We start from the raw sequence: 27,669 nt of genomic DNA on the forward strand, positions 1-27,669 counted from the left end.
TGGGACCCTCCACCAAATATTCGAGCTGAAAACGGAAATTTGCAAAGTTCTCTAATTCTATTTACGAAGTGAAGTGCATATTTTCAATTCAGTAACAAATTTATGGGATAATATTTTTCTTTTTCTCTAAGGCTAGGCTTCGTGTTGAAGGTCTTACTTTGACCTCTAATGGTTTATTTTGACAACATGTGACTTTGAGGGAGAGTTGTCTCATTGGCACTCATTGGCACTCATACCACATCTTCTGATATCTAATTAATAAGCAAGAATCCACATTAGAACTGAAGAATAATATGCATTGTTAGTTACAACCTGCTGTATAGAATATACAGAAATTACTTTCACAGACATAGGGATATCCGTGCTGACATGGGTAGTCGCACCAGTTACCAGTGCTGTAGTATATCCCAATGCAGTTATATGTGTAGGATTTTGAATTTCTTGTTGGATAAGGCCTTCCTAAGCCAAAGTTCTTGTAGCTTAGTTGAGTTTGATCATATATCCATCTCAAATCACCTTTTACAACATCTGTAAGCCCCATCCAGAAGTTGGTTTCTAAAACGAAGATATAGGGAAATATAACTATCCTGATGAACAATATGATGTATTTTGGTTACCCAAGTTTTTGGTATCGGTCGTACCTGACTAATGTATTTCAAACAATCGTAGCTTGTGTAATCACGGTGTAAAAGGTTGTCCTGCGACAGAACGCTCTGTGCTGGTGATTCGTTTTCTGACTGATACTGGAGAGCATTGAAAATATGTAAAAAAAACAAAACGAAAATGGTGACTTCTGATGTTTCATTGAATAAATAATGGTAGAAACAGTTGAGATGTTTTATTTTTTGTTTCTTATGGGTTCATAGACAAACAATTCAAATGTGACCCTCTTAACACAAACAAAGTTCATTTTTTGGAAAATCAAGAACAGAAAAAAAGCTCTTGGTGTCCGCCTTCTATACCAAAATCCACACGACAAAATATTTTGGGAAAAACCTGTGAAATTTGTGATAAGACATATTATGATTCTGTGCTGGTGAGTCCTGGCATTATGATGGTGGGTACTGATATGGTGCTGGTGGTGTTTGGTAAGAAGTTAGTCCTATTTGAAACATACGTTACAGAATCCATACATTTGGGCAGAGAATTGTATTCAATTGGATGTGTAACTCCAAAAATTTGAAATAACCGTTACTTATATTACATAAGAGGGAAACATCTTCCGTCCAATATCATATGAAAATACATCTAATTAGTATAGTTTTATTTAAGATATTTAAATATGCCCTTAAATTGATGGTTCATATTATAATATGCTTACTAAAACAGCTTTAAAAGGTGCTTAAGGTTACGGAACAATAAATTGGCTATGTCGCAGATTTTGCTAAGATTTTGCAAACAACCTTGGCTCGGTGAACTACTACTGAAAATAAAAAAAATGCATTTATCACTTTTATCATCTGAAATATTGCAGATTGATTTTGTTTAATATTGGTGAATATTTGTATAGAAAGCACATAAAATCGGCGAAAAAACTTATAAAATCGCTTAAAATCTCTTATTCTACTCCATAAATTGTTCTTAAAAAACTATATGTTGTTGACACATACACTTTTGTTTTAATGATATAAAAATAACCTCATTGGTTGATATTTGGCGGAAGTGCATGTGATACATCCTCATTCTTTCAATATCCAACTTGTGGGAAGGTCGTGCTCCACGTGTTGTCGGCAAAGTAACTATATTCTTTAACTTTTACTTATATTTGCCTTGGTGGCTTTAAGACCTTAGTGGTCATTTATATATGCCTTGGTGGCAATAGACCTAGGTGGTCATTCATATATGCCTTGGTGGCAATAGAACTAGGTGGTCATTTATATATGCCTTGGTGGCAATAGACCTAGGTGGTCATTTATATATGCCTTGGTGGCAATAAACCTAGGTGGTAATTTATATATGCCTTGGTGGCAATAGACCTAGGTGGTAATGTTTATGATTTTTTACATTTGCCTTGGTGGCAATATTGAATTAAGAATACTAGCCTTGGGGGCGTCAAGACCTTGGTGATCATTTATATTCGCCTTGGCGGCTTCTTGATAGAACTAGATGGTAATGTTTGACCTTGGTGGCAAAATGTTTTGGGATTTAGACCTTGGGTAGTTATTATCAACCCAGGTGGTCAGATATGTGTTGTGTCGTGCGGGGCAAAGTGCTATTGTTATATAAAATATATGTGAAAGTGGGGGCTGAGCCGATCTGGCCATTTTGGAAACCTGTAGTTGAAATGAGAATAATAGATTGTTTATACAGGGTAAATAGTTTCTTTTGTTACTTTTGAGTGACTTTTCATTGATTATTACATCGTACACACTGATAGAAAATGCTCTTTAAAGACTTTGTTAGAAAAAAATAGACTTATTGAGAATGTGGAATACTTTAGTGTGAGATGTCACTTGATATTAATGTTGTTTACCAGAGCGATGTGTATTGAATTATGAGGTGTCTTCGTCGAGGTCCGCGTTCAGCGGTCTGTTTGATTGTACATAGAATTGACTAGAATTTTTTTGTTTTCAGATGTTGTTACCTACTGTACAATGAATGAAGGAGAAGCGATATGACATTGCAAGAAGATTCATGTCAATGAGTTCGAACAACCTAAAAGGAAAGGATTTTTTTCTGATCAGAATATGGTGAGAATAAATTGTAATGTTTTGATTTCTGAAAATAGGATAATAATGTATCTGTGATGGAAGCAGCTTTATGTTCAAATGAACCTATTTAAAAGTAATTCTAATAATTTGTCCGTAATTTCATGATGTTTACTATTGGATGTGTATATACTTTCATTGATGTGTTGAAATATGTCACAAAAATCTTTTTGTCTTGGGAGATTAAATAATTGCAATATTTTTGTTTTGTTTTGTTTTGTTTTGTTTTATTTAATAAATATAATGTTGAATGATTTTGTATACTAGTACAAATGTATACTTAAATTTTGTGTATGGTTAAAATTTTTAATTTAAAATTCTTTGTCTACAGTTCGAGGGACATTGATTCCCTAGTGGTTTTCCACGTGAATTGTAGGTAAAGGGATTTTTCCCTTTCAAAGTGTGACTAATGCTGTCTTAAGTACAAATAAACAATTTTCCTTTTCAAAGTGTGACTAATGCTGTCTTAAGTACAAATAAACAATTTGTTATTGGTTGATATATTTTCAGCAGACATGTGAAGAATCAAGTGGAAATACAATTGTCAATGTTCCTGATTAGGAAGTAAATAGTGTGTTTGATTCAACAACAGTAAAGAAAGAGACAAGCCAGCATGGTTTACACTTGGAGGTGAAGTCCCTTTGCTTACAAGCTTTCCACACGCTGAAGATGTTATTAAAATAATGACAATGTTCATTTTGATATGAGTTCATTTTAGTAGTGTTTTAAAGTAATTAAGGAATAGTATTTAATAAAAAGTGTTGAAGATATTTTTGTTTTGAGTATTGGGAATACTATTCCTTAAGGGAAAGCCTTACTAGTGGTGATAATTGAAATTGGCCTTCAAACATGCTGTATGGACTATATAGTTTTCTATGCCCATAACTTAACATGAACTGGATGAAAGATTATATCAATCACTGAGGATATGTGTATAACCTCATTGGTTGATATCTTTGGCGGAAGTACATGTGATACATCCTCATTCTTTCAATATCCAAGTGGTGGTTGGTTTAAGGGCTATGTTTGGTCAGGCAATACATATTGCCTGTTTGGGTTGATGAGGTTCTTCATAAGTTCCCACCTTTCCCACCCATTAGTACCAAAATGTGGATATGTTTTTGTATTTAATTTTAATATTGGTATTACATGTATGCATTTTAGAAAAACATAAGCATTACCATTGGATCATGTTGACAAAACAAACCTTCGCTTTATCGATTTTCAAGGGAAAGGTCAATTATGGTATTGGTATTGTTGTGTAATTGCTTTTTCATTACAATGGTAAAAATAAGATTATATATCTCGGATGACAATAATAATGATTAAAATGCTTCATTTTATGAGCTCCAGAGTAGTTTTATAACTGAGAAACAACTGTGCACTATATCCTGTGAGCTCTACTGCATTGCATTGTGCATAGAAGTCCAAATTTTGGTTTCTGAAACGTTTAGATATTATCTTGTATTCGGTTCTTTCCTCTAGAGTTTTCTATGCCCATAACTTAACATGAACTGGATGCAAGATTATATCAATCACTGAAGATATGTGTAAATCATATGGTCACCGACTCCGGATTTTGTCTAAAAATCAATTAGTTACCTTGTTGGTAGTGAAAAATGTCAAAAAAAATAACGTTTTACGGCCTGCATCGGGACCACGTTACGATTATTTCGACGTTTTATTGGATTTTTTCCCAAAGAACACTTTGAATGATTTATACCGTAAAAACCGGTCTTTGACACTACTTTTATTTAGCATCATTATAATGGAAATTAATGTATCAACAGCATATATATATTTAAATAAATATATGGAGCAGAATTAGAAATTCGCCGATTTTAAGAAAAATTTAGAAGATTTTATGCAGATTGTATGCGCTTTCTATACCAATATAAATGAATTATTTTTTCGATTTTCAACAGAAGTTCATCGAGCCAGAGTTGTATGCAAAATGTTTCTGAAATCTGTGACATAGCCCATTTACTGTTACTTGACCTTAAGGTAAAGCGACATTTATAACGACAATAAACGTTTGACCGGTTTTTTTAGTTAAATATTCGAGGTTAGATGATCTACGCACTGGTACCTCTAATTTCTTCCTAAATATATACATTGTGTCCAATACAATTCGACTGGATAAAAAATCGACCAAGACTTTTTCTGTAAGGTAAAGCGAAATTTTTTACGGCTATAAACGTTTGACCGGTTTATTTTAGTTAAATAAAAGAGGTTATATGATCTAATTACTGGTGTCTCTGATTTCTTCCTTATATGTACATTGTCTCAATACATTTCGACTAGATAACAAAAACCGACCTAGACCTACTTTCATACATGACGAATAAAAACCTACTAGAATGGAACAAGATGTGAACATTTGCAAGGCATTGTTTGACTTTCAAAACCATAACCAATACTATCTATAAAAATTAAAATATTACTGTCATCCTTTAAGTAAAGTTTTTTTTAACACTAAATTTTGTACAAAGGATCTAAGTTTATCTGATGAGGACACATGATTCTTACAATCGCCAATAGCAGTCAGCAGGGTTAAAGAACATCATTTGTTCGACCAGTTAGTCAAATGCGTTTTGTTCCAATATACTTTTTCACTTGTTTGGTCTTTTAGAAAATTTTGTTTGTGCTGTATTAAGACCATTCTACAACGAAATTTGTTTTACATGCACACGTAAAAAAATGTCTAGCGCGCCGGTTACAATGCATGCGTTTAGGTGTCACGATATCTCAGTAGCATGAGTTCGAGTCCCGGCGAGGGAAGAACAAAAAATTTGCGAAAGCAACCGTAAAAATAACATCTTCATGCCTTATATATCATGAGCTGTAGTACGACGCTAGATTAAAACTGACGTGGAAAGGTAACACTCGGCCACCGAAAGCTTCATTTTTATAAAGCTCAGGTGGTCGTGTGGTCTAGCGCACCGGTTACAGTGCAGGCGATTTGGTGTCACGATATCTCAGTAGCATGGGATCGAATCCCGACGAGGGAAGAACCAAACATTTGCGAAAGCATATTTACAGATCTAACATTGTTGGGTTGATGTTTAGACGAGTTGTATATACATAAAGTACATATCCGTGTATCACCATCACTGCTGGTGATTCGATGGATAAATCTGTTGTAGAGTTGTCACTTTTTTGGGTTCTTTTTATGAAGCCCAGGTGGTTGTGTGGTCTAGAAGGACGGCTACAGTGCAGGTGATTTGGTGTCACTATATCTCAGTAGCATGGGTTCGATTCCCGGCAAGGGAAGAACGAAAAAATTGCGTAAATAAATTTACAGATCTTACATTGTTGGGTTGATGTTTAGACGAGTTATATATATATATATATATATATATATATATATATATATATATATAAATATATGAGTCTAAAAGATTGTGTAACAATACCGATAAATAGATGGAAAACAAAACACTAAAAAGTGTTGAATATCATCGTACAAAGTTGGAAAAACTGAACAGATGATATAAATTATACAATAATTGCAAATATTTAATAATGTATAAATATATATATAAATTTATATATGTGCTCTCCATTTGTATGCAAAAGCTTTTAAATTTTGATATTTTGGGTCATTGTTGAGGGCCATACGTTGACGTATAGTTGTAACATCTACTTCAATTGATTTCTGATGGAAATTTGTCCATTGTCAAGCATACTACATAATCTTTTTAATATAGGTATTGGATATTTTACACCGTATTATAATGGTCTACATTGTTTTTCTATCATATTTGCCACTGTTAAATAAAACATAGTGGCACAGTACCAGGACATAAATGCACAGAACCAAAACCGTTTGTTCTTATCACCAGCATGTCGTCAGAACAATTTCGTTTGGCAAATTTGCACAACTTTTGCATTAAAACATCGTTGTAATATACCTCGCATGGTACTTGGGACTCATCAGAGACACATTAAGCAACATAATGGTTGTTTAATTGCCATTCTGATACAATATAAACAAACCAAACAACACAAAATCAGGACCCACCAGCACCAGTCAGGACTGAAACACCAGCAAAAAACTTTCTCTCACAGGACAACCTTACCACAGCATTACATGCTTTTTAAATAAATTGGAACACTCGTCATTGTACATTTTTCATAGCGTCATTAACTCTGACTAATAAATCTACTATATCATAATCAGATAAACTACGAATAACAGTTCTCATGTAAGAAGATTCATAAACTGATAGCAGTAAATACAACAACCATTGCACCAATCCAAAGTTTATTTTTTTAACTATACAAGTCATTGTATTTTTAAATAGATTATTAGAATCAAATTTTAAAACTTTTGAACTATCCAAACGGATTATTGTGTAAAAAAGTAAAAGTAAAACTGGTTAAGGAGCTAAGGTGTATATTTAAACTACACAGCAATCAAACAATAGAAAACAACAAAAGTCTTCATTATGGTCTTTTAAGACATTCAGAGAAAAACGTATGGTCTTCAACAAAATTCAGGTAAAATGTTATCCGTTTCATATGTAATTCCTTTATATATCTATTGGTGGTTGATACACATCAAGTATTGATTGGTGTTCATTCATACTTTTTTTGCACAAAACATATACACTAGACAATTTTCACTTACATTTGGTACTTTTACTTATTTGCTGTTGTATCCAACTATTTTCTAAGGCATCATTAATCTTTACTAGATAACCACCAATCTCTCTACATTTTCTCTACAAAAAAAATTTATTTTACAAACTTGAACATTTGTGAAATGTTTTTCACTCATCATTTAATAAATAAATAAAAGCACAAAGTTAATCACTTAAATATAACACAATGATAACATAAAAAAACACAAAAAATAAGGTATCAATTTCGTAAAAAAAGGGAAAACAACATCAAAAACACCGAATGAAATTTAAAAAAAAATCTTAAATCTTAAATTTTCTAATTAAAACACAACTAATCTGCATTATGTGTACTTACTTGCTATCATCAGTCAACTCAATAAAAGCAAAAGGTAAAAAAAAATTAAAGTACTTTTATACCAACATAGAGCATAACGATAACATGAGGTTGGAAATCAATTTTTATTACAATGTATTGATATTCCTGGTCGGCCTTTAGTGCTTTCAGCATCCGATATTTTCAACAAAATATAGTTATTTGCTTGTTTATTTAAAAAAAAAGGTACATTTTGTACCTTTTCTATGAATTTTCTGATGCAAAATCGTTTATTGACAAGTTGATTTAAAAGCAGTTTCTTCATAATTGAATGAATTCAAGTATAGAATCATACACGTGCTTAACCATGTTATCAAAAATTACAAAACTTATGAACAGTACAAACACCACAACAACAAATAATATTCAACTCCTCTGAAAAAAGAGGTAGAAACAAATGAAAGCAACGAACAGTACGCAGTTTAGATGGTTTGACATGGTACAGGAACAGAATATCATAGGGTTAAAATAATGTAACAATTTGACCGATAACAAATAGACTGTGTAACAATGTTGTGAACTTGGTTAAATGACCTGATAACTTTGTCTTGGATTTTATTTGCATACATTTAAAAGGATGTGTGGATAGTACGTTAATAAGACAGCAACCTAATCATCCAAATGCCAAATTACCAAGTCGTCAAACAATAACAATATCAATGATATAATTTTGTCTATACAAAAAAGGAAGAGATTATAAATACTAGAATGGGGAATTTGTCAAAGAGACAACAACCCAAAAATGGGTCTTCAACGCAGCGAGAAAATCCTGCACCCGGATTTGATTTCACCTTACGAAAATATATACTTGTTCAGCAGAATGGACGACACAGTTAACTCTGAAGCAAATAAATGAACAAAAATCAAAAAAAAAAAACAAAAAACCAACAAGACAAACAAAGCATAATCCCTTTTCCCAATTTGAAGTACAATTTTTATTAAAATAAATCATGAAAAAATGTAATGTTATGTGTATTTGTATTTTAAAAAGCTGCTTTAAAACAAAGAGACGTGGTATGATTGCCAGTGAGACAAACATCCAGTTCAAATGAAGTTGATGTAAGCAATTAAAAGCAACCGTACGACCTTAACAATAAAAAATAAAAAATGGGAACACGGCCTAGATAGCACTACTTACCAACGAACAAACTAAAAAGGTATAACAAGTATTCTGGAATGCTCACGTTGACTGTTTGTTTTCGTTTACACTCAATTTCTAGATTTCATAATATCAAAAAACAAAGACATATGGACAGATACTAGTGACAAAACAATATTTAGGAACTCCCGACTTTGTCATTTTTGATTTATAGATATAAGAAGACGTGGTATCAACACGAACCCTTGGCTCACACCGAAAATCATTCTTTAAAGGGCCCTAGAAATAACTAGTTTAAAACCATGTAAACGGGAAAACCAACAGTCTAAGCTATAGAAAAAAAAGAGTGACTTATGTGTGGATTTGGAATATACATAGCTTAAACTTATGATTTCTGATGTCAAAACCAAATTTGGAGATGAAAAATATCGACCGTCAAATAATAATGAGCTTCAATAAAAGATGCCTAAATAATTTATTAAAAACTAGCTAGTAATCAAAATTTCATATGAAATTTTACACTGTTTTTTTTATAAAGTTTTCAAAATTCTCAAATAACTATATAAAATTTAAAAGTAGCACCCCTCTAGTAAAAAGGCACTGGCCAAAATTGTAGTATGATTATGTAAAATATAAAAGAAGCATCCCACGAATAAAAAGCACTGGCTACATTACTAATGATGCTCTCGTAGATTGAAAACAGCCCTTTATGTCAGGAGCACAAACTTACAAGATACAGAAAATAATAGAATTTATGACTCAGCATAAATTCGGTTAGTAAGGCAAGCAATGTGTGACCGTTCTACTTTTTGTCTAATGTTGGTTATCACGTATCTGATTGATCATGCGCAGTATGACTGCGAACGCAATCTTTTCAATAGTTACATTTGACGGAAGCAGACGTATATATATTTTGAGGATTTAAAAAATTCAGGATTTTGATTGTTTAGGTTTTTATAATTCTTTTCCAACATCGGAACTCAGGTTGTATATTTAGAATTAGTTTCCCGTATGAATCGCGGGATGTTTTATTTAAATATAAATGCTTCAAAGCAAATTAAATTTCAATTGATTGATTATTTTACATGTTTTTATATATTGTCTTACCCGGAGGTAGCGATCGGCGTCTTGTATGAGATTCTTTATGTAAATTACGTATATATCTTTAATTTTTTATGATATTTGGTCAACGAGATAACCACCCTTGACACCGATCTGCAAAAAAATTCACTCCGGCGGTCACAGCTTATTTCAATTTGCTAATTGAATATTATGCATGCTTGATATACATCTGATTATTATTTTGATACGGTATATTTCATTATGATAATTAATTTTATTTATTTATCTACTTATTTAATTGTTCTTCACGTTTATATCCAAGTTTATATCACCACTTAATTAGTTAATATAACGAAGCAACGTTATAGATTGTATTTTGATATACCGATGGTAATCTGTCTGTCTTTATTACATGCTCCATTATATGAGGTTACTATTATCATATTAGATGTGATTTAATAAACGTATAATATTGCGCATCAATAATAATTTATAAAATATTTTTTTTGCCAGAAACAAATATAAGAATTTATAACGTATCAAATCTATTTAAAAAAAATGCAAATCGCCACAGTTGTAATAAGTAAGGAATGACTTTTACATGGAAGACAAAGCCATAACAAATTCGCAAAGACAACCTCTGAAGAAAATTAGAAACACTGACATATGGCATGGTTAAACTAGTCATATGACTACTTAACCTACGCCCAAAAAATTATCATGGATTGTCATTGAATAATTATGCAAAATAAACCCAGCATAAATAACATAATTGAAATTTTGTATTTTTACCAGACGCGCATTTCGTCTACAAAACACTAAACAGTGACGATCGAATTAAACAAAACTTTAAAAGGCCAAATAAAGTACAAAGAACATTGATAACAAAAATTCCTAAAGGTGTTGCCAAATACATCTAAGGTAAATTATCTAATCCTGAGATAGAAAGACTTTAGTTACTATTCTATAAATTCACAGTTTTGTTAACAGTTCATTTATAATTATGACCATATCAATAATAATTCATGTAAACACAGAAGTGCTGACTGCTGGGCTGATGATTGCCTTGGGGAGTATAAACTCCACCAGCAGTGGCATCGACCAAGTGGTTGTAAATAAACGGGTTGTTGTCTCTTTAACATATTCCTCATTTCCATTCTCAACTTTATCGTCATAAATACAAGAGTCAAATTTTTGTAATTTCGCCAGACGGGCGCTTCATCCACAAAATACTCATCAGTGACTCTCGAATCCAAACACATGTCCTTCTATACAGGAACTTCTTAGGAAGAAACAAAAGAAGTTAGCATTATCGTTTAACTTATTTTCCGCTATATAGATAATGTTCTCTCACTAAATAATTCGAAGTTTAGTGACTATGTTGAACGCATCTATCCCATCATACTAGAGATAAAGAATACAACAAACAATTGCATCTAGAAATTGACAATGTGGGTCTGTTAAAAACACAACTTTACGACAAAAAACATGATTTCAACTTCCCTATTGTGAACTTTCGATTTCTATGTAGCAAAGTTCCAGCAGCGGCTGCATATGGAGTATATATTTCCCAATTGATACGATATTCCCGGGCTTGTATTTCCGATCATGATTTACTTGATAGAAGGTTGTTGCTCACAAGGATGCTATAAAACTAAGAGTTCCAAATGGTGAAGTTTAAATCATCCCTTCGTAAATTTTAAGGCTCCATCACGAGTTGGTTGGCCATTGGAGAATATCAGTTTCGCAGATGATATCGGATATGTATATCGTTACTACAATTCCGTTTCCCTTTCACGAATGTGACCTACCGAATATTTATCGAGTTTGTAATACATAAGCAACACGACGGATGCCACGTGTAGAACAGGATCTCCTGACTTTTCCGGAGTACCTGAGATCACCCCCAGGTTTTCGTGGGATTCGTGTTGCTTAATATTTAGTTTTCGTTTTTGTTACATTGTACTATTTGTTTGTTTGTCTTTTTCTTTTTTACCCGTGGCGTTGTCAGTTCATTTTTGATCTATGAGTTTGACTCCTTCTCTGGCATCTTTAGCCCCTCTTAAAAAGATAAAGGCAACAGTATTATACCGGTGATCAAAAATAATAAATTGATAGATAGAAAACAAATCTCGGCTTCAAACTAGAGTCATCCATAGTGTAAAGGGTATACTTACGAAGCGTTTAATTGACTTTAAGACTTTAAAGTTTCCTTAATCAGCCCAAAAATGCTAACGTGAAATTACTCAAATTGCACATATCTTACTTTTTTTCGTTTATCTGTATTAGAAAAACTAACACAAATTTCTAGTCTGGACAAAATAGTGGCAATCATATAGGTTTACCGAGGGACAAGTGAACTAGACTGTAAAGCACTATAATAAATTACAAACAGAAACGTGGTATTATATATAGAGAAATAGACCAAAAATTAGCTTTAAAACATATATTTGTATATTCAAAGGAACTCTCCTTCGTTCCTTGTGACTTTATGGATTTTATGTTTTTTGTAGATGTATCCTTATTTACTATTTATTTCCTTAAAAGTCTTCAAAGAAAAAAAAAATACATTGAACAACAAATCAGAGGACATACCTTGCTTGAATTTGATATATAAGCTTCACAAAAAAGTAATTTTACCTTCTAACCATGTTAGAAACATGCATCATAGCCAATTACAGTGTCATGATTTTATTTTCTTTCCTCGGTAAACCTATATGATTGCCACTATTTTGTTTATGCATAGTTAAAACTGTAAAGTTATAAATTTCATAAGAAACAGTTGTGACAGGACTATTAAAACAACATGAATTGTCTTTGGTCCATATAATCACAAGGAACGAAGGAGAAATCCTTTGATTACACACTATATGTGTTTAAAGCCAGTTTTGATCTCTTTTTCCATATGAATACCATGTTTCTGTCTGTTATATATAAGTGTGCTTTACTTACTAGTTCACTTGCCAAAAACTAACATAACCAAAAACAAATAACCAACAATCGGTTAAATAAAAAATGGGATTATGAATGAAAATAACATAGTTATGCGAAGAACATAGCGTTTGTGTAATGATAAATCACGTGTAGTTTGGGTTATTGTCTTAGGTAATTGATCATGAATATTGATAAATTGGTTACGCTCTCATTTCTTGCTGATATCTAAGCACTTGACGAATTTTGTTCAAAGGATATGCATTTTGCCGATTAGATGCTTGGTCCTTTATTTAAAAGAGAAGCGAACAGAGCGTACCGCATGAATACAAGATATTCATATTAAGTATGCATAGTTATTTTTTTATTTGATGTCAATTATGTAGCATGCGAACTCATAATGGGTAAATCAGAACAATGTCATTCATCAATCAGGATTATAGTTTAACTTTAAAACACAAATATTTACTAATCACAGTCCTCAACTTCAACTTCGTACTCTATTTGGTCTTTTAAACATTTTTTGATTCGAACGTCACTGATGAGTCTTTTGTACACGATACGCGCGTCTGGCGTAAATATAAATTTTTAATCCTGGTATCTATGCTGAGTTTATATACAATAGTTTTATACAGAAACAGTCGGTATACGGGATATTATGGCCCATGTACATGCAATATATGATAACTCGACAATATTCTTAAGCCAGAAATGCTCCCTTGCTGGTTTATATATAAGTATATTGGTGATATTTCTATGACAATTTTGTGACTACAACATATATTATTTGCATCCGACAGTCATATTAATATTCTAATCACGGTCTTGATTTTTTAATTTGTAGGTTCCAATAAATTAAGATTTATAAAGTTTTAATGCTATCATATGCTATAAACATTATATACTCAATTTTGAAATCGGAAACTTTCTATTGTATTGCAACCTCATTAAAAAAGTCCAAAAGATATGGAATTAAAAACTATCTCGATGAAAATTTGGGTCAGTGTAATAGTCTCTGTTTGGAAAATGATTCCTCGACAACGAGTTCGTAGGACAAACAATTTAAATCATTGTATATTTTAAAGTGCTTTGATAATACGTTAGTATATTAGTTGTTTTAAAAATTGTTATACAATTATTATCTTGATTACAAGATATACGATACTTACAACATGTGTTTTTATTGATTTTCTATAAAATTTAAACATAAAAAACTGTTGATGTAAAAATGCTACTTGATACTTTTATATAAGTTTCAATAACCCAAATCACACGACGTGTTACATGTGTTACGTCACAGTGAATGGAATTGTTTTTCTTAAAGTCTCTGCCATAATGAACTCGTGTCTCTTCTACATTCAGACCTGGAACAAAGCAACATGAACAATTTAGGCAAATGACCCCCTTCTTCGTCTCCCTTTTCCGTCCACTTCATATATACTAAAATATTGAGTATTTCATTTTTTTTCTATTCGAATATGCTTACCCGTTGTAAATAAAATGTTCTTTATAAACCGAGGACCATGAAATACGAAACTTACAATGTTTTGATTAATTACCGCGTTGACGTTAACATCAAAATCATGTTTTGATTTTAAAAAATGACTTGTTTATGCCATTTTGAACACTGAAATTAAAATACAGAGGTATATTAGTCAGACAATGACCATAAACCTAATTTTACAAATCTAATGGATTCAAAATATTGCAAGTTACGTAATTGAATATAGTGCAAAATAAAGAAGATAAGGTATGATTGCCATCATCAACCTAATATTTAACAACAAAGACAAGGATATGAACATCTATTGTGTAAATATGGTAACTTTGTTTGCCCAGTTTTATTATACGATTCATTTTTCGTTTCATTTATCATCATACTTTCATCATTATGAATTTGAAACTGTTTGTGTGTATACATTTTTTACCATTTATTTCATGTCATCAAGTTTTGTAAGAAGTTATAGGCATCTTGCAAATTTGTCTTATTACATCTGAAATTTTTGCGACCATATGTTTAAACAAAATTGTTCATTGTACAACACATTGATGTATTGTGTATAATCTAAGGATTATAAAACAGGTACATTGTATTTATCAAACTAAAACAGGTATTTATCAAACTTTAGATATACCTATTTATGCCTATTTTTCACATAGCACCGTACTGATTTAAGGTGAGGAATGCAGCTCTGCAGTGTATTGATGCGTTCCATCAGAAGTTAGGTGAAGACTTCATGCCATTATTGCCAGAGGCCATACCATTTTAAGCATAGTTAATGGAAGGTAAATACTCTTACACTAATAAATCTCATTTGTTTTTCTAAATAGTTGCATTATAATCAAACTAGCAATTGGTGTTTTCCATTCTTATAACAAAAGATATATTTGAATGTAAATGTTCATTATGGGGCATGTCTTCAACCACTTGAATTTTAAAATAGTGCAGTGAACTCATATTATCATATTGAAAAATAATAAACATTTAAGTTTTAACACTTTCAGTTGAGGTTAAACTTCATTTTTTGCTTATGAGTTACATGTTTTTGCTGAACAGAACATGCTAGTTCACATGATGACAATGTTGTCAGTCAAGAGTGCTTGTGTGTAAACGTCAGATTGTCACAAATAAAGAAATGAAACTAAATTGACTGCTTAAGTAGCAGAGCCTGGTATATTCTGATGTTACTTCCTTAATTTTTACACTTTCAATAAACTGGCCATAAATACAATACAACAAATATATAGGTAGATATCAAAGGATATTATTGTTTGTGTTACAGATGACAGCGAAGAGGTGGAAAAGAAATGCCAGTCTGTGATAGCTGAAATGGAAAAGACATTGGGAGAACCTCTCAAGAAATATTTTTAAATAAAAATTTTATTTCAAATCATTTATCTAGTTTTGCCTGTTTTCAGTTGAATAATAACATGATAATAACATAATAAAATATACCGAAATGTTTGGCTCCTCATGGGCAAATCCAATCAAGTTTTACTGTCTTCTATGATCTTCTATGTGACCTGAGGTCTTATTAATAATACTTTACCACGCATATACGCTTTTTACGCTTACCCCCTTACACCGCGTATACGCTTTTTACGCTTATCCCCTTCCCCCGCAACTACGCTTTCCTACGCTTTTCATGTATCTTGTCTTCAAAACGTTAATGTAAAAATTTAACGTACAAATAAATGTTGTGACATTTAAAAATCAATAAATGAGACAAGTGCCAGTGCTTATCGTAGGAAATGGGCGGTCATTATACACTTAATCGATGAATATTCATGAGATTCTCACATGTACACAAATGTAATAACAGACGACAATAACAAATATGGCGGCCTCCGGCAGGCTTAGTGTATGGGATGTTTAGGAACAAATTGTGTCTGGACCAGCCCTTCGAAATATATCAGACGACGAAAGTATTGAAGGTGAGGATAACGGGAATGTATCTGATATAGATGAACGGTTCACCGTTGATTAGCGAGGAGGAAGATGATATTGATGATGAAATCCTGTAGGATCAGGAGGATGGAAATGATGATACTGACATGCTGACATGAATGAGATAATATGGAGCAAATAAATGTTCGACAGTTTAACGAACGTACCGGACCTCAAGTATTATTGAATGCTGATGTTAGTGAACTGGCACAGACATGATTAGTAAATATGCCCAAGAGACCAACCTAAATGCAACACGCAAACAGCAGCTAGCCGGACGAAATGACACAAACTGGACGGAGACAGATTTTGCTGAAATGTCTGCATTTTTAGGTAAGTGAAAACAATTTCTGTACAAACTAACAATGGTTATACGTGTACGATTTATTGTAAGCTTGGTTGATAGTAAGAAAATTAAATTGAAATGCATAGTAAATTCCCTTTATCAAACTGATATACATTTGTATATACATGTACATGTGATGTATGCATTTTTATGCACTGTTTATGTACAGGCCTGTTATCAGTGGTTGTCGTTTGTTGATGCGGTCAAGGAGTTAGACTATACAAATCCTTGATGCGGTTCATAGGTATTTCTCCTTTCTCATGTTGTATATAAGACTTTTGGTTTTTACATTTCTGGTTCCTTTAAATAGCTTGCTGTTTGGTGTAAACAATGTATAAGCCTTGGCCCTATGTTGAAGGCTGTATGTTAACCTATAATTGTTTATTTTTTTTATTCATTGTGACTTGGATTGAGAGTTGTTTCATTGGCAATCAAACCACATGCTTTTATTTAAAATATTTATTGGTTTGTACATGCCTTTATACATGTCTTATATCTTAAAATTATGTTTGCTCGTTACATGTATTTTTATAATTCTCAAAAGTAGAAGTAGGTTTATCACAGAAATTTTACATGTCAAGATATGTATGCACAATCTATATCCACATGTACATGATGTATATTTTAAAGTGATATTAAAAGTAATATTTTTATGACAAAAAGTAAAAAGTGTATATTTTATCTTTTCTAGGAATCCTAATTCTAATAGGGATTATACAAGTTCCGGGCTACAAGTTGTTATGGTCGATAAATAAATTCCTTGCAAATGGAGGTGTAAAAGAGGTCATGCCTGTAAAAAGATATAAAAAGCTGACACAGTATTTACATGTGAATGAGCCAGAGGTGGATTCTACTGACAAACTTGCCAGAATTAGGCCTCTATTAGACTCTGTTCTTGAAAGATGTCGAGTAGCTAATAAACGTTTACTCTTCCTTATAATCCATGTCATGATGATGTATGCGTGACTGGACATTAAGCAGCAAACAATCAATCAACTATGTTTTAAGGTAGCACAATACAAAGATTTGTTCACTCCCAATCAGACAACTTTAAACTGATGTAATTCATTTCATCCTTCTTTATATTTTATACATGAGGTACCAAAAGAAAGAAGAAAGATTAATCTTTTAAATTGTGATAATTTCATTATGACATAATTATTACATAATCAATTATTATGTAATTAGTCGCTATATTGTGATGTCCACACTTGAATGAATTTAGCTTCTTTGTTCTTCATAGCATCCCGAAATATTTTATAGATTCTTGTACAACACAGCTTGACCTCCAAAACTGTGTCTCAGATTTCCAAAAACATCAATAGAACAAATTTTATGCCACATTGAATTTAGTGATCTCTTATGAATTGATGTTGCAAACTTCATTGAAGATTTATGAGAGAATGAAGTACAATAGGAAAAATCTGAGACACAGTTTTGGAGGTCAAACTGTGTTGTGCAAGGATCTTTAAAATATTTTGGGATGCTATAAATAAAAAAAAAGCTAAATTCATTCAAGTATGGACATCACAATATAGCAACTTATTACATAACAATTAATTATGTAATAATCATGTCATCATGAAATTATCACAATTTGAAAGATAAATCATTCTTCTTTCTTTTGGTACCTCATTTATAAAATTTAAAGAAGGATGAGTGGAATTACATCAGTTTAAAGATGTCTGATTGGGGATGAAAAATCTTTGTATTGTGCTACCTTAATACGATTATTTTAGTTTAAATTAAAAATGTGTTATCCTTGCAATTGATCCTTTATAAATCAAAACATTTACTTAATATATATAGAATACATGTATAAATGAGATGCCTTTAGCACATAAAACATGTACTCACAGAATATATTACTTGTTGTATACCAGTTATTTTAGTCTAGAGTGATATTACTGAAAGGAGGCAAAAAAATGGTACTGTTAAACAAATCACAAGACCACGGATCATTACTAATTACCAGGCAAACTTTCATGGTGTTGATATTAATATTTGTGACCAATTTCGGTCAAAATATCCTGTTGGAAGAAGCTCCAAAAAGTGGTGGAAATTTCTTTTCTTCTTTCTCACTAATTTGTGTGTAATAAATGGCTTTGTATTGTATGACCATTTCAACCAAGTAAAAAAAAAGAAAAAAAAGATACACCCAACTTGATTTAAGGATTAATTTGGTAGCACATTTAATCAATGACTACTCTTTTACTAAAAGGAGAGCCCCTGCTCTAGGTGTGTACCCAATGAACATGAGCAATCCCAATTTACACAGACCTACTCAATTAAAAGGAAAAAACCAACATGTAAATTTTTATGCAGTTTTGGATGTCATAGGAGGTTCCATGCTGTCATTGGTGTTGTTGTTATGGAAGAGTGAAGCTGTTAAATGATTTATAAAATTGAGAATGGAAATGGGGAATGTGTAAAAGAGACAACAACTCGACCAAAGATAAAAACAACAGCAGAAGGTCACCAACAGGTCCTCAATGTAGCGAGAAATTCCCGCACCCGGATGCGTCCTTCAGCTGGCCCCTAAACAAATATATACTAGTTCAGTGATAATGAACGCCATACTAATTTTCAAATTGTACACAAGAAACTAAAATTAAAATAATACAAGACTAACAAAGGCTGGAGGCTCCTGACTTGGAACAGGCGCAAAAATGTGGCGGGGTTAATCATGTTTGTGAGATCTCAACCCTCCCCCTATACCTTTAGCCAATGTAGAAAAGTAAACGCATAACAATAGGCACATTAAAATTCAGTTCAAGAGAAGTCCGAGTCTGATGTCAGAAGATGTAACCAAAGAAAAAAAACAAAATGACAATAATACATAAATAACAACAGACTACTAGCAGTTAACTGACATGCCAGCTCCAAACTTCAATTAAACTGACTGAAAGATTATGATTTCATCATATGAACATCAGGCACAATCCTTCCAGTTAGGGGTTTAGTATCATACCATTTGTATATTTACTGTTAAATAATTGTGGTCTGTTTGGCACAGTAATCAATGAGTTTGAACTTTATAAATCTCAAAGGATTTTTTTTTTAAATTTTATGTCTTTGTATTAATATTAAATCTAGTAGACAAAAATATTCTATTCCATTCTATTCTATATAAATTTAATGACTCTATAAATGTTTGTCCACTTTTGATGATATACATGTGTAATTGATTTTTCTGTGAAGCAGATAAAAAATGATAACTGCATTAAATACATGTATCAATTGCAGTAATCTTATTTCTTTTATAAAATTGTCTTCAGTTTATCTTTGGAGAAAAAAAACTTTAACTGACATAAACAGTAACCATGATTTAACTGCTTGGTTAAATTTGCAATTGATTTAGGTTTTTTCAACGTGCTGGTAATATTTCATTGCATGTGTGGGATCGAAATAGACCGACCTTTTTTTTTTAGGAAGTTCTTTTGATTATTCCCCTTTGTTCACTATGACAACGGCATTTTCAGACGTTATCAAAAATCTGATTTCTCTTTAAATTAGCCGTAGAACACGTATAGTTATTTGATCAATTGACATAAAGTACGATTTTATATCAGAAGTTTTCAATTAAGATAGCCATGTTGTCTAATAAATTCGGTAACATACATTTCCAAACAAAACACCGACGCAATCGACATTCGTCAAAATTGACCAAAAAAAATACAGAAAACAACTTTACACCACGATTATCCGCCGTATTTAAGCCCACAGGGTATGAAATATAGTTTAAATAAATGTTATTCGTATCTCTATGCATGGAACTTATTTTTTCTGTCCATAATGAGGTTTTTCTAGTCAAGGCAGATGCCGAGACATGGGGATCAATTAGTTGAAAGTGCCCGACGTCAAAACGTGCCAATTAAATTTAGCGTGCGGAAATGCGACGTTTTCAACCTAAATGCTCGAGGAGACGGTGAAATTAAACAAAATGGAAGAAAGGGGGAAAGAAAAAAACTATGATCTTCAATTTTTTTAAGTGTATTGCTGTTCTTTTAAATTTGCTCTAACATTAACTGGTGTCTTAACTATGACTGTTTGTGTTAAGGGGGATGCCCTACTGGAGCCTCACATATTCATTAATCATATTCTTGCACCTGAATATAGTAATCTGACTTAAATATTACTTGACAGACTGGATAAAATATATTCCTATGACTTAATATATAATAGTCTGAAGTAATATGAAATGGAATCCAAACTTTAACATTTTGCTTGTTTAAATTAAAGATATGAACGTGCCTCAATCAGTCAGTGTGAACACATGGTTTCCCTCCAGCAGCAATATGTTTGAATAGTGACCTTCCTTTGTTATCTTCCCTAAAAAGTATCAGTGGAATATGTTTAATTGCCAATCACTGAAGCATGACTGGAGCGGCCCCCCTTAGGTCAAGTTCTGGATGCGCCATTGATATTTGCTTTCACTCTCTGTTCATCCGTGTGATTTAAATTTGATACAGAAAGAATGTTTTTGGAAAGGGAAGAAGCCTATTGATAATGGGGTCAATAGGTCGACAATCAAGGTCACTAATTCTATCGCACTGAATAATAACACTTTTATGCAGTTGAAAATTAACAACTAATATACATGTGTATGTGTCCCTCATTGTATACCAGTATCTTGGATCCTTGAAAACAGTTTGAGGAGCATATTTACTTGTTTATATAATATTCAATAGTATTTGAAAGCCCCTTTATATTTATTCGAAAGTAATAAGACACATCTTTGTAAATCTCATTATATTTAATTTATGCTTTATATAATTATTATTTAGTTCCAAAGATTGATGGGACCTTATACGCTGTAAGCTCAATGTGGGACCTTGCTTTGACTTATTTATTTATTATTGTAAAATAGGAACGTAATCATTTTATGAATACTACAATCTTTAGCATGCAACTAGTATAAAAAAAGTAACAATATCCTGAAAAAACATGATTCAATCAAGTCACATTTTTTTTATACTCAAGTATATAGTTTAACTGTGCATTTACTTTTTGTCAGGCAAATGCAGTGTGGATGAAACAATCAAATATATATGCTTGCGAAAGATCAACTTCCCACACAAGTTTTATTTTTATGGGGGGAAGGGGATCAAAATCTCAAAGTTCAAGGTTGATCTTTACAGTAATGTTTTGGATTATATTGTTTCTGGTTGATGAGAACCTCTTTACGGTTGTCTGACCTTAACTCAAAAACGCGTTAACTCATTTGATTAAAAATTTTGTGATTTGTTTTCTATTGACGTTAGCTCTTTGACGAATTTTATAAATTTTAGGACAATAACTCAAAAATGCTTTCAGCAATGTACATAAAACTGTGGTGAATTGTTTATATCTTTGGACTATTCATAAAAGCACCCCTATTGATTTTCATCAATTTCAAATATGACACTGAGAAGTAATTGAACTTTTTTCTTTGAAAATGTGACGAGCTTATCATGCGCTCATGGCGCAGCTTTTATTTTTAAATACCAAGGCTTTCTACCTCATGTATAGATAAAATTAAAAATACTTGGCAAAACTATCAGAGATGTTTGGTCCTATATGCTCTTCAACTACGTAGTTTTGTTTGGTCTTTTAAATTTTGTTTCGATCCGAGCGTCACTGACGAGTCTTTTATAGACGAAACGCGCGTATGGCGCAAATACAAAATTTTAATCCTGGTATCTATGATGAGTATATTTAAAACACTGGGTCGATGGCACTTCCTGTGGAGTTTCAATTCCTTGATGGTTTCACCAGCCCATTAGTGAGCACTTCTTTGTTGACATGAATTATCATTGATCAAGACATCATAATATATATATTAGCTGGAAATATTTTTGAATTTTTGAAATACTAAGGCTGTTCTGCGTCAGGAGCAGATGATCTAAGCTGTATTTGGCAAAACTTTAAGAAATTTGTGGCCCTCACAGCTCAACTGTGTACTTCATTTAACCTATTTATCTATTTTGATTCGAGCAAATGACACTTTTGAAGACAAAACGCGCGTCTGGCACAAATACATAATTTCAATCCTGGTATCTTTAAGTTTATTTGTATGTAAACAACTGAAACTTTCATTTTGTGGAAGAAAACTAAATATGTCTAAAGTCAAGGTCACAGACTCTTAAATAGACTGAGAATAACACGCATACAAGTGTAAAATATAAGAAAAGGAAGGAATCTGTCGATTTTAAGATAAATAGGACAAAACACGGTATAAAGTTCTTTTAATTCTAATTTTCTTGATAAAATCTCAACTGAAGCTTTCAATTTTTTCATAAAAATATATACATGTGCCTGATACGACTGACAGACGATGACTTACTTTTGCCTTTTCACGGATCTACTCAAATGATACCACCAATAGTAATTCGTGCTTATGCATTAACCAATCTGCCTTTGTTGATGTCATTTATCAGAAATATGAAACTGCAACTTCATTTAAAATATATATACTGAACTCCTCATTAATGTTTTACTAGTATTCAAGTCATACTAGGGGACTTGTTATTATTTCAAACTCAACAATACAATAATGCTTAAAAGTAATACTTTATTGAATAATATTGAATCTGTCATCTACTGATATCTGCAGTTCTATTGGAAACCTGAAATAAAAAGACGATGGAAAATTAAAACTGAAAGTAAGATACATGACAAAAGTTGCAATTCTGGTGTCAAATAGATTAAATAATAATGATAATGATAATTATATCAAACATAAAAGTGCAATGTTGACTGTAAAATCATAGTCCATTTACCTGTATCATAAAGATGACAGAACAATTGTGCACGTGTCCTGATATTCTGTGAAGAGTAAACAAAGTTATCGATTGTTTTTACCCAAAACTGTTTCTAGATCTTAACTGCAAAATAATAGTCTATCTATGAATTTAATAATGGAGTATGAAGAAAAGATAACAAAAAAATTCTCGTGCTTTTTCTGTATCCCGAAAAAGCAGCTATCCAAGATTTGTCAAATTCCATGAAGATTTACAAAGTTACTACTAGTATTCATAAAAGCTTCGACTTTAGAATACATCTAAATGTGAATTACAAACGACAACTTATTTCTCAAATTAAAAGCAGTCATCATTATCACAGTATCCAGATTCAAGTATCCAAGTTTCGAAATAAATTTTATACATGTGCTTTGTATTGTAAAACACAGCCAATATTTATGAAACAGAAGTATTCTTCTATCCAATAAATAACAAAAGGTTTACATTTTAACAATTTTGTAAAACTGCTTTATTTTGGGGCCAAAAAGAGGTCTTACTAGGCATACTCCTTTATGAGAGAATATTTCTCCGTATCGCGTAAATATAACAAAAGTTTAAGTTGATATTTTATTGGAGTTTTCAAAACAACTAGTTGTAGGAGTTTTGCATATATTTTTTTCGAGGGAAATGTACTATGTAAAGATTGCTTTAATCTTGCCTCCTTTAGCTTCTCTTGGAACATTTTTTTCAAACTTTCGGAGAGAAAACTGAATGTGATTAAATGATTTACATAATACAAGATCAGAATTGCATGTACATGTGCTTTCTCTCCTGTTTTCCCATAACCCCTACATCAGAACCAACAGAAGTAAACAAAACAAATCAAGTAACAAACACTAACAAATCAAAACAAAACAAAAAAGAAATAGTTTGAAACTTTTCTTTGTTCACACTGCTGTTTCACAAGAACTTAAGAGCCATTCTCTGTAAGCATCAAAATATGATGGAAACCAGTGGTCACAGATTTTCATAAAACTTTTTTAAAATATGTATAAAATAAGGAATGATGCCAACTAACATTAAAAGACTATGACCTGTTAGCGATAACCAGCTGTATAGAACTTACAGAAATTACTTTCACAAATATAGGGAAAGCTGTTGCTACATGGGACGTCGTACCAGTTACCATTGGTGTAGTACATCGCAATACAGTTACGAGTGTAGGAGTTTGAATTACTGGTTGGAGAAGGTCTTCCCGAAGGAAAGTTCTTGTAGCTTAACTGAGTTTGATCATATATCCATCTCCAGTCACCATTGACGACATCTGTAGATCCCATCCAGTAATATGTTTCTTAAATGAGACAAAAGAAAACATAGCTATCCTAATCAACAATATTTATGAAATTTGATATATTTTGGTTACCCTAGTTCTTAGTATTTAGCGTACTCAACTAATTTGTATCAACTAAATATAGCTTGTTCAATGTAAATGGTCTTATATGCTTCTTCAAAAGATTGCAACACTGTACACGCATCAAAGAGACTTAAATTCTAATCTATATATTAACTATAAATTAACCATAAAAACTAAGAAATATAATAGTCGGTTCATGTAAGAAGATTCACAAACTGATGGCGGTAACTAGTACAACCATAGCACCAATACAAAGATTACTAGTAATTACTAACAAAAATCAGAATTTTATAAATAAGCACTTAATTTTTTAAATCTGTTAATATCCCATTGCAATCAAGTTCTTAAACTTTCATCCATTCAAACAGATTTTCATGTTAAACATTATACATAACAGGAGGTGAGGGTATATACGTTAATGACATAGAAACAAAACACAACAACAGACATACAGAGGTTAACATAAAGTCTTCAACAATATACATGTGTTTTTTAAAAATGTTCGGTTTGGATATTTAATAATTTGTTGCTTTCTTTATTGGTGCTTGACATACATAATGTATTGATTAATATATAAATAACACATAGCTGAGAGAGTGACAGAGCAGATTGTTACCCCTAAAAAACATTGTCAACCGCGTCAAAGCCAAGGTTGACATAGCTTTTTTGAGGGGTTCCAATCAACTTTGTCACCCTCTCAGCTATGTGTTATTTAATTTATTATACTGAATGTCCTATCATTATTGTCTTTTACAGATGAATTTTATTTTAAAAAGTATTTGTTATGACGTCGCGTACATACAAACGTTACATGTAATTATATTACAAAAATCAACAGCAGTAACAAAAGCAAGACGTATTTTTATATATTGACAGTCAAATAATAAATTTTGAGCCAAAACTTAGATGTGTCACGGTACTTGTCTATCCCAAATTCATGTATTTGGTTTTGATGTTATATATATATATGTTATATTTGTTATTCTCGTGGGATTTTTCTATGTGTGTTACATTTTAGTGTTATGTCGTTGTTCTCCTCTTATATTTAATGCGTTTCCCTCGGTTTTAGTTTGTTACCCCGATTTTGTTTTTTGTCCATGATGGATTTATGAGTTTTGAACAGCGGTATACTACTGTTGCCTTTATTTAGAACTTAAACATTGTCTTTATTTACTTGATGTAAATTCAATTAATTGTCCTTTAAATTATTGATGTTTGATTGGTCTGGACGGGAGGTGACATTAACAAAAATTGTCTCTCGCTCAGTCAAAGGGTAGAGTTAATTGTCTCCCTCGTATTAGCCAACCATAATATGGCATTTTAACGTGACGTATAATGATATTCATTTATACACCATTTTACTCAATACATACACTAGACATGTTAAACTTACTTTTGCTACTTTTATTTATTTTCTGTTGTACCCAAGTATTTTCCGAGGAATCACCAATCTTTATTAAATATCCACCAATCTCTCTACATTTTCTCTGCAAAAATAATTTTGAGAAATATGATTATTAAGTTCCCGCATTTTGTAAAATGTTTTTCACAATTATTGGTTATACAGCAATAAAATACAACTCCTGACTTACTGGTTCCTGACATGGGACAGGCACATACAGAATGTGGCAGGGATAAACTAGGTTGAACTTTCCTAGAAATTGACCAATTATTAAACTAATAAGGCCTATTACTGAGTGAACTCTGCTGTGTACATATTTGTAAAACTATATAATTTGCTTCCTGTAGAAACTAGCCTGTGAGATCAAGATGCAGATATCCACCAGATACCAAATGCCACACCAAAGCCGACATTTTCAAATGTTGATGGACCTATGAACACTTCTACATCCGTCATTGTAATGGACGTGGAAACAACTTATTGAGTATGTTAGCTGACATATAATCAATTATGTTTGAACAGCGCTATATTTGAAATCAATGGCTTCTATTAAAAAAACAAGAAAAAAGAAATCTAGAACTTTACAATCTTTTTTTTAAACCCCTATTTATATACAAAAGAAAATGTGGTATGATTGCCAAAGAGACAACTCTTCACAAAAAACCAAATGACACAGAAATTAACTACTATAGGTCGTTGTAAGGCCTTCAACAATGAACAAAGCCCAAACCGCATATTCAGCTATAAAAGGCAACGAAATGACAAATGTAAAATTATGCATAGTGGGGAAAAGGGGGGGGGGGGGTTGAAATAAAAAGTGTTTTTCGACCCCCTGTCCTCCTACATTTATTTTTGGAACAGCCCTCAGTGTTGAAACACATAAACACATTCGGTAGTCATTGCTTTCAACCATACTATAATTATATTTTTTCTTCTTCAGAATGCTAAATTTAAAAGTTTTAATTAATTTGCGAAGAATTTTTCTTTTTAACCTCCAGTTAGGCAAGATGTTATCTCTTATATCAAACAGATAGTTGCTGTAGAATATGAAACTGGCAGCCAGTTTTCCTGTAATGTGGTACCAAAAGCTCCAATACCATCAAGAGCTGAAGACATAACAGGATTTTTTTTGGGATTTAACCAACCTTAGACTAAAGAGAAAAGTTGTTGCTGTATTACAGATATTTGAAACTCTAAGCAATTTTTATAAATGTTTTTAATGTGAATTCTTTCCCTTATGAAAAATATGTTATTTATATTTACGATGAGCATGAATTGAAAGTTCCTCATGTCTGTTAAACTGTTTTCACTTGACATTGACCACATTTTATGGATCAGTGAAAAAATTTATGTACTCATGGTCAAGTCCATATATCTGATCATGGTTTAGCGATCAATGTAAATTTTTAGAAATCTAAATATTGATTGTATATATAAATACAATAATATTTGTTTGTATCCTCTGAACCATCATTACCATGTTATACTTCATAATAATGTGCAAAATATTGAAATGTGATTGAGTTTATTGAATTT

General features: G+C 31.9%; 1 long non-coding RNA gene across 1 annotated transcript; it reads left to right on the forward strand.

Moving 5' to 3' along the window:
- The first annotated feature begins 14,975 nt into the window (after positions 1-14,975).
- LOC143056222 (uncharacterized) lies at positions 14,976-15,696 on the forward strand. Its single transcript, XR_012972267.1, has 2 exons — positions 14,976-15,087; positions 15,585-15,696. It is a non-coding gene; the product is annotated as an uncharacterized LOC143056222 (long non-coding RNA).
- Positions 15,697-27,669: the final 11,973 nt, after the last annotated feature.

The sequence above is a fragment of the Mytilus galloprovincialis genome, chromosome 1 (genome assembly GCF_965363235.1).
Source record: "Mytilus galloprovincialis chromosome 1, xbMytGall1.hap1.1, whole genome shotgun sequence".
NCBI lineage: Eukaryota > Metazoa > Mollusca > Bivalvia > Mytilida > Mytilidae > Mytilus > Mytilus galloprovincialis.